The following is a 14397-nucleotide window of genomic DNA, read 5'->3' as shown; positions in this document are numbered from 1 at the left end:
CAACAAACAAGATTTTCCCATGAAGCAAGGCGTTCTGACCCATGGCAGAGGGCTCCTGCTGTTGAGTAAGGGCCGTTCTTTATAGACCAAGGAGAATGCGAGAGAGGACTCGCAAGTGTGTTCGCAGATAGCTTGTGGAAGGTTGCCAATCTGAATGTTCTCAACTTGGTGTGTGTGTGTGAGAGAGAGAGAGAGACAGAGACAGAGACAGAGACAGAGAGAGAATATTATTTTTGGACTGACAGATACTACAGTGATTCTGCAGTTAGGGCCCAAAGAAGCTAGCAAAATCTGCCAACTTTTGATCTCGCTAAAGAGGATGATCCCTGCTAACATGTTGGCAGGAAGCCCTTAACCAAAGAAGGTAAGAAACCCAGGACCAAAGGACCCAAGAGACTCAGTGTCTTGTCACTCTACGTGTCCTGCAACACAAACGCCGACGTATTGCACTAAAGAAACAAACACACTAAGGAAAACAAGGAGGTGACTGCAGAATATGTGCTAAACTTTCGGGCGAGAGAATGAAGGAAGCCAAAGAAAAACGCCGGGAACAGATTGCCAAGAGACGTAGGCTGTCCTCGCTGGGAGCTTCTATGTCTAAGTCTGAATATAGTGAAAAGCAAGTCTTTAAGACCTTGAAAAATGAAAAGAAAGATGGTGAGGCCCTCACCTAAATTAATCAGTTCCTTCCAATGGCAGGACTCGATGCACATCTCCAAATGCATCTTAATCAGTTTTATATGTAAGACATAGGAATCAACACACATGGGTAGGGGACCAGTAAACTAATAAAGTGTGGAATGGATAATACGATCATCTGTGTGAAAACTGGATCTGGGTGAATATGCAGGCAGCTGTCTCAGCCCCTTCTTGGAGAAAACTCTACAAGCTGAGTCCTGAGGCGGAAGCCAAGATCTTACTGGTAAGTTGGTGGTAGTGAGGAGGAGAGGGCAATGAGACAGGCAGATCTCTGTGAGTTCAAGGCCAGCCTGGTCTACAAAGAAAGTCTGGGACAGCCAGGGCTACACAGAGAAACCTTGTCTCAAAACAAACAAACAAACAAAAACACAAAACAAAACAAAATGGTATATAGAGGAGGACATCTGATGTTGAACTCTGGCCCGCACATTCAAACACACATGTACATGCTTACACACACACACACACACACACACACACACACACACACACACACATACATACACACACACACAAATTAGCAAAATGTTTCTACTTTTTCTGACCACTTAAAGAGCCTAGTTGCTTTACCACTCCTACCTTCCAGGTCCTACCCCTGCAGAGAGCAAAGGTAAAACACTTACATTCTAAAACCCACTTTCTGGCAAAGGTCCCTTGTCCCCTTGGAGAGGGGCTAACTCCAGGCTGGGAAGGGCAAAGCAGGAAGAGCGAGACTTTTGAAATCCGCTAAAGAATGATTAAGTGTGAGCCGAGCTGGGCATGGTGGTGCATGCCTTTAATCCCAGCACTTGTGAGGCAGAGGCAATTGTATCTTTGTGAGTTCAAGGCCCGCATGGTCTACAAAGCAAATCAAGGACAGCCTGGGCTACACAGAGAAACCCTGTCTCGAAAAGCCAAAAAAAAAAAAAAAAAAAAAAAAAGGAATGGTAAGCACATGTCAAAGGAGCCAGTCTAGACCGGCTTGACCACCACCTGATCTGGAGAACTTTAAGCACAAAATAAACAAAGGCAGTAATATTTTACATTTACCCCATTTGATAAAATACAAGTCTGTGAGTCAATGCTGATTCAGCACAGAGATGTAGAGAGAGATACTAGCTTAATACAGTGACCTAGCCGGGTGTCCCCAGATGGACAGACTGCATTGGCTTCCTGGACTCACAGCAACAAGGACTCAAAGGTGCCATGCAGTGTCCTGTCCCCAAAGTTTAAGCAGGGTCTACTTGGCAGAGAGCGAACAGATCCAAACTGAGGGTGCGTCTTCCACACAACAGGGTCACACTGCTTTGAAAGTGTCAGTCCCAAAAGACAAAGGACGAACCAAAACAGATGCTGAGAACAGAGGCTGACTAAAAGGCACTGAGGGTGCCCGGTGCGGACAGACACCAAGCAAACTTCTAGTTTTATTCATCAAAATAACAAGTGGCCTAACCAGGCCCAGTGGCTCACACTTGAGTCCCAGCACTTGGGAAAAGAAACTAGGAGAATCTCAAGTCTGAGGCAAGCTTGGGCTGCCTGAGTCTCCAAATCCAGAGGCTGGGACTGTAGTTCAGTGGCAGAGCATTTGCCTGGCACATACAAGGCCCTGGGTCTGCCTCTGGTGCCACACAGATGTACCAAGGGAAATGACTAGTAGATAACGCATATTAGATAGCAGTAGTGCAGAGAAACTAAATGTCTGGGCCAGTGCGATGGCTTGAGCAGCAGGCAAACGTGCTTGCTGCTAAGCCTGACAGAGTCTGATTCCCGGGATCTGTATAATGATGAAATGGGCCCATCAGGGATGCAGGTATGCTATTTATTTATTTATTCTTTGGTTTTGGTTTTCTTTTTGCACTTGCTCTCATTTTAATTAAAAATACACATGCCAGGGACTTGTGTCTCGTGAGAAAGGACCAAAACAAAACAAAAGTAAAACCTATAGGTCTTGCTTCTGGCAGGAGGGGGTCCCCTTGGGAACTGGAGACTTGGTTGGTTTTTGGTTTTGGTTTTTTTGGTTTTTTGAGACAGGGTTTCTCTGTGTAGCCTTGACTGTTCTGGACTCGCTTTGTAGACCAGGCTGGCCTCGAACTCACAGTGATGTTCCTGCCTTTGCCTCCCAAGTGCTGGGATTAAAGGCGCATGCTACCACCACCTGGCAGTTTTAAGACAGGGTTTCTCTGTGTAGTCCTGGCTGTTCTGAGTAGACCAGGCTGATCTCAGAGGCTCACCTGCCTCTGCATCCCGAATGCTGCAATTAAAGGTTTGCACTGTCACCGCCACCGCTGTCACCACCACCACCGCCGCCACCAAGCCAGATGCAGAAATTCTAAGTTGCGATTTGTGTCCTTCACTTTGACAGTAGTACTATTGGAACAATGGACTCCAGGAAACCGGAATTCCCCCAGGAATCTTATGCTGGAAGATGAGAAAGCCTTAGCCTGGGCTGACCACAGGGGACACTTCTCTCCAGGACAGAGGTTCATAACGTCTCAGCCTGTCTTATAGAAGAGCAAGATGCATCAATGGTGTGAGGGGCCATATTTGACCTAGACTACTTAGATCTGCACAGGATTAGCTACTACTTAAATTCTACTCAAATTCTAACCTTATTTCAGGACCCCTAAGATGAGTCTGGGGCCACTGCATCTCCCCCCCCCCAGCCCCCACCACCACCCCCTTCACTGCAGTCATGTTAATAAATATCAGTTTCTGCCTTTTGATATTAATTTGCCAGCTTTAGATGATTATGAATGACAGGTGCTTAAGTCTGACTTGTTGGGGTAACAGTAAAAGGGGAGAACTTCCTCCCACAATACTACTGTGACACAAGCATATATACCTCTTACTCCAAATAAATACATGTGACGGTCTCAGCATGGGACTCCAGCTGGCCTAGAACTTGTGGTGTAAAGCAGGCTGGCCTCTAACTCAGAGAGATCCACCCGCTTCTGCCTCCTGAGGGCTGGGATCAAAGGTGTGCACAGTTAAAGCGCACACCACCATGCCTTAGCCTGGAAAAAATACTTTTTCTTTATTCTTTTAAAGAAGTTCAGTTTCTATAGTGATGATGTGGTTGTGCAAAAGGGAGGGCACGCTGGGAGAACACAGGGGTGAAGAGCCCCGAGTCAGCCCAGATGGGAAAGAGGATAAAGGAAGTGCGCCGTTCCCTGTGTCAACAGCTGTAAACGGATATGAGCTTACACACTGCTGTTCTTGCAGCATTTCTACAGACTTGACATTTCCAGTGTACAAATGCTGGGGTGGGGAAGGGTTGGGTGTGTAGCCTGATGGCAGAGGAGACTCTGGGTTAACTCTCAGAAAAAAAAAATTGGGGGGGGGGGGGGGGGCGGTGGGGAGGGCAGTCCTGTGTTCTCCGCTCTCCGGGCCTCTGTTCCCTTCTGTGCATGGGGCGGGGATGGACAACCCTGGGCTCTGACCTGCAGGGTGGACAGCTTACCCTGGGCACCTAGAAAGACTGGCACTCCAGAGCAGGGGTGGGGTTTTTAGGGGCTGACATCGCCTGCCTTGTGGTTGTTTGTTCACCTGGGCGCCTACGGGGTCCTGAGATTGAGTTCACTGGTGACAGAGAACATGGCCTGCAACCCCTGTTTTCTCCAGGTCCGGCTGTTTCCTATGAGAAAAACAAACAGAGCATCTTCTCATCTGCCCCTCTGCCCAAATAAGGAGAGAGCTTGCGGAGGGGGGGGGGGATGGGGATGTTTAAATAATAATCGGCAAAGGCCCAAGCATACTCAGCAAAATAAATAAAGCAGAAACTCCCTGGGTCTGTAATCAAGTCTCCTCTTCAAAGGCTGCTGGGACTCTGGTGCTTGGCTGGGATATTTAGTAGCAATGGTGTCAGCAAGTTCATTTGGTGGTCACCGGTGCTGATCTCAAAGGAGTGGGGGACTAATGAGGAGAAGATCCCTAGCCAAATGTGACTGATGCCAGAGCACCTCAAAAGACGGAAAGAAGAAGCAGCCTCCACAACCCCCCGGCTCCTGCTATAGCCACAGCCCCATGTAAATATTTCAAACACTTCCTGTAAAATAATAATATCCTGGGGTTTTATTTGTGTGTTTAATTTGAGCCAGTCTCACTTTGTAGCCTTGGCCGTCCTGGAACTCACAGGCTAGAACAGGCTAGCCTTGAACTAACTCATAGAGATCTGCTTCTGGGGACTCGGGTCTCCTGAGTCCTGGGGTTAAAGGTGTGTGCCAACACGCCCTGACCTTTTCTTTTTGTGGTTTTTTGTTTGTTTGTTGTTTTCTGATCAATCCCAGGTCTCGGGTAGCCAGCTGGCCTCGGATTCTGTCTATAATAAATGATGGCTTTGAACTTCTGATGACAGCATGCTTAACTAGCACACAATGTAAATCTGGCAGGCATAGGAGACAGGAGGATCAGAAGTTCAGCACAATGTTCCCTTTTGTTGTTGTTGGGTTTTTTGGTTTTGGTTTTGTTTTTTGTTTTTTTTGAGACAGGGTTTCTCTGTGTAGCCTTGGCTGTCCTAGACTCACTTTGTAGACTAGGCTGGCCTCAAACTCACATCGATCCGCTGGCCTCTGCCTCCTAGAGAGCTGGGATTAAAGGTGTGCGCCACCACGCCCCGCCCCATATTTCCTTTTTAACCAGAGACTACAAGCTGCTGAGCTTCATTCCAGTCTCAACCCCGGTTACATACCAGGATGCAACCAACCGGCTTCCTGAACACTGGCCTCAAGGACCAGTATCGGGGGAGCAGGAAGTTAAGTGCTGGGAAAGGTTAAGCACAGCACAGCCCTGCACAGGCCTCATTGGAGTTCAACGCGGGTAGTTTGTGGGGTGGAAATTTTTGCCCCTGGATTGTTTCTTCAAGGGCTGGAGAGACCTGCCTCATGGGTTTTACAAGCTAGGGAGGCTGACGGCAATGTTGGGCAAGGCTGGCTTTCAGTGTTTCTGACGCTGGTGACTTGGTGGCTGTGGGATTCCATCCTTCAAAGACACCAGAAAGACACCGTGGGAAATGGGACCCTTGCTCTAGTACAGTTCTAGTAAGTGTGCTAGTCCTAGAGACTCAGAGGAGGGAGAAAAAAAAAAAAAAGGCAAAAATGGCTGGTGGGCCCATTTGGACTGAAACTGGAATTTATATTCTTTTGTTTGGTTGGGTTTTGTTTTGTTTTTTGTTGTTGTTTTTCTTTTCTTCCTTCTTTTTTTTTTTTTCCTTTGAGACAGGGTTTCTCTGTGTAGTAGCCTTGGCTGTCCTTTGTAGACCAGGCTGGCCTTGAACTCACAGCAATCCACCTGCCTCTGCCTCCCACCATGTCCAGCCTCTTTTTTTTTTTTGAGACAGTTTCTCTGTGTAGCCTTGGCTGTCCTGGACTTGCTCTGTAGACCAGACTGGCCTCGAACTCATAGAGATCTGCCTGCTTCTGCCTCCAGAGGGCTGGGATTAAGGTGAGTGCCACCACACCCGGATCCATATTCTTTTTTTTTTTTTTTTTTTTTTTTAACAGTTTATTTAATTTTATTTTATGTGCATTGGTGTGAGGGTGTCAGATCCCTTGTAACTGGAGTTACAGACAGTTGTGAGCTGCCAGTGCTTTTAATTAAACTGAGGTCCCTTGCAAGAGCATACAGTGCTCTGAACCACTGAGCCATCTCTCCAGCCCCCGGAATTTATATTCCTAATGCATTTCCGCTTCTCTTTGAATTCCTTCTCTCACTGGATAAGTTCTTCTGGGAGGTACAATCTTTCCAGTGTCTAGCATTACCCCCTCCCCAGAGTCCCTGTCCTATTGGTTCAGGACACAAAGCTCAAAATTTCCCTCTTTTTCTCATCTCAAGCTCAGTTAAGGAGCCCAGTGCCCATGGCTTTGAACCCAAAGATTAACAAGGAATTTCTAGACGAGTGGGAGCCAGCTATGAAAGTGTTTCCTGTGTTCTCGATTTTCTGCTGAGCTCCAATTATGCCTCATGCAGGAAATGGACTACAATGAGCTGTTTCTTACAACCCAAGGGAAGAAACCCAAAGTCCTGGGCTTCTGATGGTCATGTGCTTTGCTCCTGATCTCAGGATCTCCACATGGTTTAAACAATCTCATCTCTCTCTTGGGCTCAACCTTCAAAATACACTCACAAACTCTCTGACAGCTCAACACTTAAAAACACATAAAGCAGCCTGGTGTGATGGTGGCACATGCCTTTAATCCCAGCACTCGGGAGGCAGAGGCAGGCACATCACTGGGAGTTCAAGGCCAGCCTGGTCTACAAAATGAATCCAGGACAGCCAAGGCTACACAGAGAAACCCTGTCTCAAAAAACCAAAATTAAAATAAAATAAAAAATAAAAACACGTAAGGCTCTTGCAGAGGACCCAAGTTCAGTTGTCAGCCATGAGTGGCATCTAGAGTGGGCGTCACTGTCCCAAGCAGTCCCTTTGGGGGAAAACTATCTTGCCAGCAGTGGGTCTTTCACATCCAAGAGCAAGAACCCCTCCAGGGCAGAGATAGGGACTTGGGACAATGACCCCATGTCTTGTGGAGTATGTAAGCTTAATAATACTAGAGGAGTGAATAAATAGGTTTTTAATTTTTAACTTTTAATTTTTTGGTTTTTCAAGACAGGGTTTCTCTATGTAGCCTTGGATGTTCTGGACTTGCCATGTAGACCAGGCTGACCTCGAACTCATGAAGTTCCACCTGCCTCTGCCTCCCAAGTACTGGGATTAAAGGTGCGCGCCACTGTGTCTGGCTCATAAGTAGGTTTTATTTTTATTTATTTTTCTATTTTTTTGAGACAGGGTTTCTCTGTGTAGCCTTGCCTGTCGTGAACTCGCTTTGTAGACCAGGCTGACCTCAACCTCATATCAATCCACCTGCTTCTGCCTCCCAAGGCTAGGATTAAAGGCATGCACCACCGTGCCCGGCCATAAGTAGGTTTTTAAATCAGTACAAAAATAATAGAAACAGCCAGGCATGGTGGCGCACGCCTTTAGTCCCAGCACTTGGGAGGCAGAGATAGGCGAATCTCTGTGAGTTCGAGGCCAGCCTGGTCTACAGAGGGAGTCCAAGAATATCCAGGTCTAAAACAGAGAAAACCCGTCTCCAACAACAACAACAACAAAACAAAGCAACAGACAAAATACAGAACCTCTTTGTGGGGTTAAGTACATCTCAGGTCACACCCTGAAGGATCCATAGGACACTGGTGCAGGCTGGCCCTGGAGCAGAAGGGAAGAGCATTTGTAAACATATTTTGTGGGTTCCATTAACAGGTTACCATCAATGTGTTAGATGTGGGGCTCAATTAAGGGATGTGAGGATCCAGGGCTGGATGAAGGAGCCAAATGGTGGAATTGAAACCTGCCAACTGAGATAGGATTGGGGTGAGTACAGGTGGCGGGGGGAGGGGAGAAGGGGTGCAAGACCTACTGTTCCCCTTTGTACAGAAGAGAACCCGGATTGCAGAGGTGGGGTTCAGATGCCAGTGGCCTTCTGTTCCTGTCCATCTGGGGGTCGGGAGCTGATTCTCAAACCGGGAGCTGGCCCTGGAGGAAGCTTCTCCTGAGCTACGGCCACAGGTGGATGGACTGACTGACAGCCTGATTTTAAGCATCATGAGCCAGGCCTACCTGCCGTCTCATCCCCTGCTGGACATGGAGACCTGAGGGGTGTCAGATTCCCCAGGGCCCTGAAGGAGCCTACATGTAGGTGGCCAGTGCATGGTAGAAAGGTCAGCTTTTCTGGGTTTATTTAGCAGGGCAAAACCGGTTTGTCAGTGATTGGAATAAAAGCCTGCATAGATGTGGCTTTGTTGTTGTCTCTGAGGTCTGGAACCCTGAGGGCCTGAAGACCTTTCCTGACTATTCTCTCATCACCCTATCTCCTGCTTATCTCACTCTCTAAAGATGGGCATGCCCCAGACAAGGATCTTCCACAGAAACTCCTCAAAGAACCAGCCCTGTGAAGGGCCAGCTTTCATCTACAGAGCAGATTCAGGCTCGGACCTGCATAGGACAGACAATCGAGTTGTGTTATTTTAAACCACCAACGTATAATATTTGTTATAGTAGCTAGCGGGGAAATTGGGACAGAGATAAAACACCTGCAGATGGCATCTTAGACCTGGCTTTGAGAACCCTTTCCTTTTTTTCTTAATTTCTAAACTTTATAATTTATATAAAAATTACAATTTATATTAAAAACATTGACTTGTGTTTACTTTTTTTTTTTTTTTTTTTTTATAAGACAGGGTCTCACTGTGTAGTCTTGACCCAGAATTCAATATATAGACCAGGCTGGACATGAATTCAGAGGTCACCTACCTTTGACTCCTGGGTACTGAAATTGAAGGCATGGACCACCACACCTGACCTTTCTTTCTTTGCTTCCTGTTTTTGAGACAAGGTGTGGTTGACTCTAGTCCAGAGCAGCCCGGAATTCACTAGTTGCCTTTAGTTTATCCACAGCTGAGAGGGCCTGTGATCTTTGTCAGCTGGAAACTGCCTTGTGTGTATGTGGAGGGGGTAGTGGGGTGCGTGGTCTTAACCAGCTGGAAAGCATCCTTGTGCAGACTGAGAGGGAATAAATAGGAGAGAGAGAGAGACAGACAGACAGACAGAGACACAGAGACAGAGATCTCTAGAGAGAAATGCTCTGGAGAATGCTTGGAGAAGCTGGGATTATAAGTGTATGCCACACATCTCCTTGGGACAGGATGGGACACTCAAAATGGACGGTTTCTAGTCATCTGTGCCATTTGAGGGCACTGATTTGGGCACTTCACCCTCATGGCCTCTCCTAACCTTAATGATTTTTCCAGGGGTCCCATCCTCAATAACCACCATACTGGGGCTAGGGCTTTAGCTGGTGAATTGGGGGTCACTCACACTGTCAGAATTTGGGGGCTGGAAAGATGACTCAGGGGTTAAGATGGCACACTGCTTTTTGCAGAGGATCCAAGTTTGATTCTCAATAGCTTAGTCTAGGGGTTCACAACTGCCAATAACTCCAGATCCAAGGGAATCTGATGCTACCACAGGCACCTGCTCTCAGTGCACATACACACTCATGTGTGTGTGTGTTTATCTCTGTGTGTGTATATATGTGTGTGTGTGTGTGTGTGTGTGTGTGTGTGTGTGTGTGTGTGTGTGTGTGTTTGGGTAGGGAATGGGGCAGTCTGGGAGAACCAGCCATGACTCATGGCAGAGAGGCCACAGTCTGGATATGAGGTACAGGAAGCCAAGGCGGAGGCCCAGACCTTATGCCTGTTACTCATTGGTCATTTGGATCTCCTATGTCCTCATGAAGGGAACTAAACTCTGATCCCTGGTCAAAGTCCTCCCTAGGATAAGAGGACAGCCCCTCCTCCCACCTCATGTGGTGTCAATCTAGGGACAGGCAAGGACAGTTAGGACATTCCTAAGAATAGTTCTCAGGGTCCAATCTTTACCTAAACCGTGACCCCTGGGAATCCTGGGGGTACTCCTGGCACAGATAGGTTTTTGCCATTTTTCTGTGTGGATCAGCTATGGCGGACTGACCTGTTAGAATCAAGGCAGTCTCCTCACTCCTGTCTTTGCACGGACCAACATTGTGCTTGTGTGAGCCACAGGCCAGCACAGACCTGGGGTTGAGTATGTTAGCACATTCAAACGCAGCATGAGAGACAATTGTTTCAGAGTTGACAGAAAGCCTTCCAGCATATGCGTCTTAGGTGTCCACTTTCAAGCCTAGGGGACCTGTTTCTGGAGGGAACCTTTCATCTCAGCAGGTAGAGCCTCAGTAGGAGCAAGGACCATCTGGAAATAATCTAAGCAAGGCCAAGGCCCACACCAAGGTCATTTTCAGAGCAGGCTCCGTTTCCAGGCCCAGGACGAGGAGTCAGGCCTACGGGAGCATGACTAACGGTAAAGCACAAGTGATCAGAGTGCTGCAAAAGGCTTCGGCCCTCAGAGGTATCCCCCCACCACCACCCCCCACCACCACCCCCCCGGGGATAATTCCCGGATAGTGAACGATGCAGCCTTATTTCCAGCCTGTGAATCACTGTTCATTGTCCCCGAGAAGATAGCAATGAGTGACAATGCGCCCAAGGCTGCAGTAGCAAGGCCCAGCCCGAGGCAAGGAAGACTCCCTGGAGGTGGAATTCCTCAAGGAAAGTCAGTGTTCCTGGCAGAGGGAATTGCTTGTGCTAAGGTAGGGTGAGAAGGGAAGGGTACAGGGTGCAGGGAAAGCTTGCTGGGAACTGCAAGGCTTGAGCGGGAAATCCCTGCCCAGCCTGTCCCAGCGTCCCCGCACCCAGAGCTGGTGTCAAGCGCCCCCTAGCGGCGCTCTTGAGCGCTGCGGACGGAGGGGGTGTCTTGTGTGCGTGGGGTGGTCCGCCCAAGTTTTATCAGAACCAGAAAGAGTTTTGCGACAGAGAGAAGCAGTTTATCATTGTCTTAAGTTTCTTTCTTGTTGCTGCGCCAAAACGCCCTGACATAAGCAACTTTAGGAAGGAAGGATTTATTTGGGTTCACAGTTGAAGTCGGTCACGGTTGGGAGGTCAAGGTAGCTGAACACGTGAATGCTAGAGCTCAGCTCCCCGGCTCCATTTTCCATCGCTCAGGACCCGTTGTCCAGAGAATACTGCAACCCACAATTAAAATGGGGCTTTCCACGCCAGGTAAAACAAGATGATGCCCACAAGCGTGCCCAAAGGCTCATTTCCCAGGCAAGTCTAGAGTCTGCCAAGCTGATAATTTATACTCATATGCTTGCTTTTCTTTTCTTTTCTTTCTTTCTTTCTCTTTCTCTTCTATTCTCTCTCTCTCCTTTTCTTTTCTTTTTTCTTTTTCTTTTCTTTTCTTTCTTTTTTTTTTAAGACAGGGTCTGTATTATATAGCCCTGGCTGTTCTTCATCTAGCTATGTTGACCAGCTGATCTCAAAACTCAGAGATCCTCCTGCTTCTTCCAACAGAGAGCTGGCCATCATGCACAGGTGTTTACCAGTTTTTAAGACAGGGTCTTATGTAGCCAAGACTGACCTTGTAGTCAAGAATGACCTTACAAGGACCTTGCCTCCACTCCAAAGGACTAAAGGCTTGTGCCAAGACATCAATTTAATAGATAATTAAAAAATAAATAAAGTTTTGTGTGAGCCGGACATGGTGGCATACACTTGTGATCCCAGCACGTAGGGAGGCAGAGGTAGGTGGATCTTTGAGTTCGAGGCCAGCTTGGTCTACAAAGTGAGTCCAGGACAGCCAGGGCTACACAGAGAAACCCTGTCTTGAAAACACAAAGCACAGTGGCACACACCTTTATTCCCAGCACTTGGGGAGGCAGAGGCAGGTGGATATGTGTGAGTTTGGGGCCAGCCTGGTCTACAAAGTGAGTCCAGGACAGCCAAGGCTACACAGAGAAACCCTGTGTCAAAAATAAAAGAAAACATAAAAACAAAAAGGTCCGCATGCATGTGTGCGTGTGTGCGCGCGCGCGCGCGCGCGCGTGTGTGTGTGTGTGTGTGTGTGTGTGTGCATGTCCACATCATGGCATGTGGAGGTCAGAAGACAACCTTGTAGGGTCTGTTCTCTCCTTCCACCATCATGTGGGTTCCAGGGTTGAACTCAGGTCAGTCACCAGGTTTGCTTGGTGACTGCCATCCCAGCAAAGCCATCTAACAAACCCCTTAACATATAATTTTGACACGTTGTCCTTATAGTAACTCAACGTTGGAGTAATTTTCATTTGGGGCTGGAGAAACGACTCCTGGGTAAAGTGCCTGAGAATGCATGTCTTGAATGCCCAGCACAAACCCTCTGCCTGCTTCCATCACATCTGCTGCCTCTGTAACTGGGTCACCATTGTGGAGTCGAGAATCATGTTCTGGGTCCAGAAGAGCTGAGCCTGGACTCTCTCCTCAGTCACTGGCCTCTACACTGCTGCAAGCCAGCCTTTCCTCCACAGGCAGAATCAAGAGTGTAGCTTTAAGAAAAAAACTGAAGTCCTGGGGCTGGAGAGATGGGTCAGTGGTTATGAGCGCGTACTGCTCTTTGTAGAGGGCCTGAGTTTGCCTCCTAGCACTGACGCCAGGTAGCTCACAACCATCTCCAGCCCCAGGGGAGATGCCTCTGGTGTCCTTGGGTGCGTGCACATACTTCTAAACAGACACGTAATTTAAAACTATACATATACATCTGGAGAGATGGCTCAGAGGTTAAGAGCACTGGCTGCTCTTCCAAAGGTCCTGGGTTCAGTTCTCAGCAACCACATAGTAGCTCACAACCATCTGTAATGAGATCTGGTGCCCTCTTCTGGTGTGCAGGTGTACATGCAGGCAGAACACTGTATACATAATAATTAAATTAAAAAAAATTTTTTTTAACTATACATATAAACCTTTTAAAAAGTGAAGTCCGAGCCAAGTGTGGTGGTGCACACCTTTAATCCCAGCACTCAGGAGGCAGAGGCAGACGGATTGCTGTGAGTTTGAGGCCAGCCTGGTCTACAAAAGGAGTCCAAAGCGAGTCCAGGACAGCCAAGGTTACATAAAGAAACCCTGTCTCAAAAAAACAAAACAAAACAACCAAACAAAGTGAAGTCCAGGGTCAGGCATGGTAGCACATGCCTTTAATCACAGCACTTGGGAGGCAGAGCTAGGCAAGTCTCTATGAGTTCAAGGCCAGCCTGGTCTACAGAATCAATTCTAGGATGGCTGAGGCTGTTACACTTAGAAACCCTATCTTGAAAACATATGAAGTCCCAGAGATGGCTCAGTGGGTGGAAACCCTTTCTGTTGAAGCATGACATTCTGAATCCAAAGCCCCGGGACCCCCTTAAAGAGCCAGGCGTGACCACTCACATCTGAAACCTCAGAACTGAAGAGACGAGAGTATTGCTGAGTTTTGCTGGCTGCCAGCCTGGCTCCACGGTCAGAGAGAGACCCTGTCTCAAGGGAATCAGTGGTGAGTAATAGACCTCCTGTCCCCTTCTGGTTTCCACGTCATGCACACAGATATCCACACACACCATTTCACACATGTGGAGAGCTAAGAACAATGGATAGAATTGGTTCTGGCCTTTTAACATGGGACTGAGCTCAGGTTTATCAGTCTGGGTAGCAAGTGCCTCTAGCCACTGAGCCACCTTGCCAACCCCTGAATTTTTTATTATTTATAAGCCACCCAATCCGTAGTGTTTTGTTAAAGGTGTTTGAGTGGCATGAGACAGCCTCAAGGGTGGCAATTAATTTACATTTCCACACTGAACACATTTTGAAGTAGAACTGACATTAACTACACAATTTGCTGAGTTTCATTTATTTTATTTTTATTTTTTGGTTTCTGGAGATAGGGCTTTTCTTTGTAGTTCTGGCTGTCCTGGAACTCACTCTATAGACCAGGCTGGCCTTGAGCTCAGAGATCCACCTGCCTCTGTCTCCAGAGTTCTGGGATTAAAGGTGTGCACCTAAGCTGGGGGCAGTGAGAGGCAGAGGCAGGTGAAGCCAGCCGGGTCTGCAAAATGAGTCCAGGTCAGCCAAGACTACACAGAGAAACCCTGTCTCCAGAAAAGAAGAAGAAGAAGAAGAAGAAGAAGAAGAAGAAGAAGAAGAAGAAGAAGAAGAAGAAGAAGAAGAAGAAGAAAAAGAGAAAAGGTGTGCACCTGGTGTACAATTTGCTTATGCTTAGTTTTTTTTTTGGGGGGGGGGTGATGTTTTTGTTTATTTGTTTGTTTTTTAGTTTTTTGAGACAGG

The sequence above is a fragment of the Acomys russatus genome, chromosome 17 (assembly GCF_903995435.1).
Source record: "Acomys russatus chromosome 17, mAcoRus1.1, whole genome shotgun sequence".
NCBI classification, from domain to species: domain Eukaryota; kingdom Metazoa; phylum Chordata; class Mammalia; order Rodentia; family Muridae; genus Acomys; species Acomys russatus.
This window is presented reverse-complemented; position numbering follows the sequence as displayed.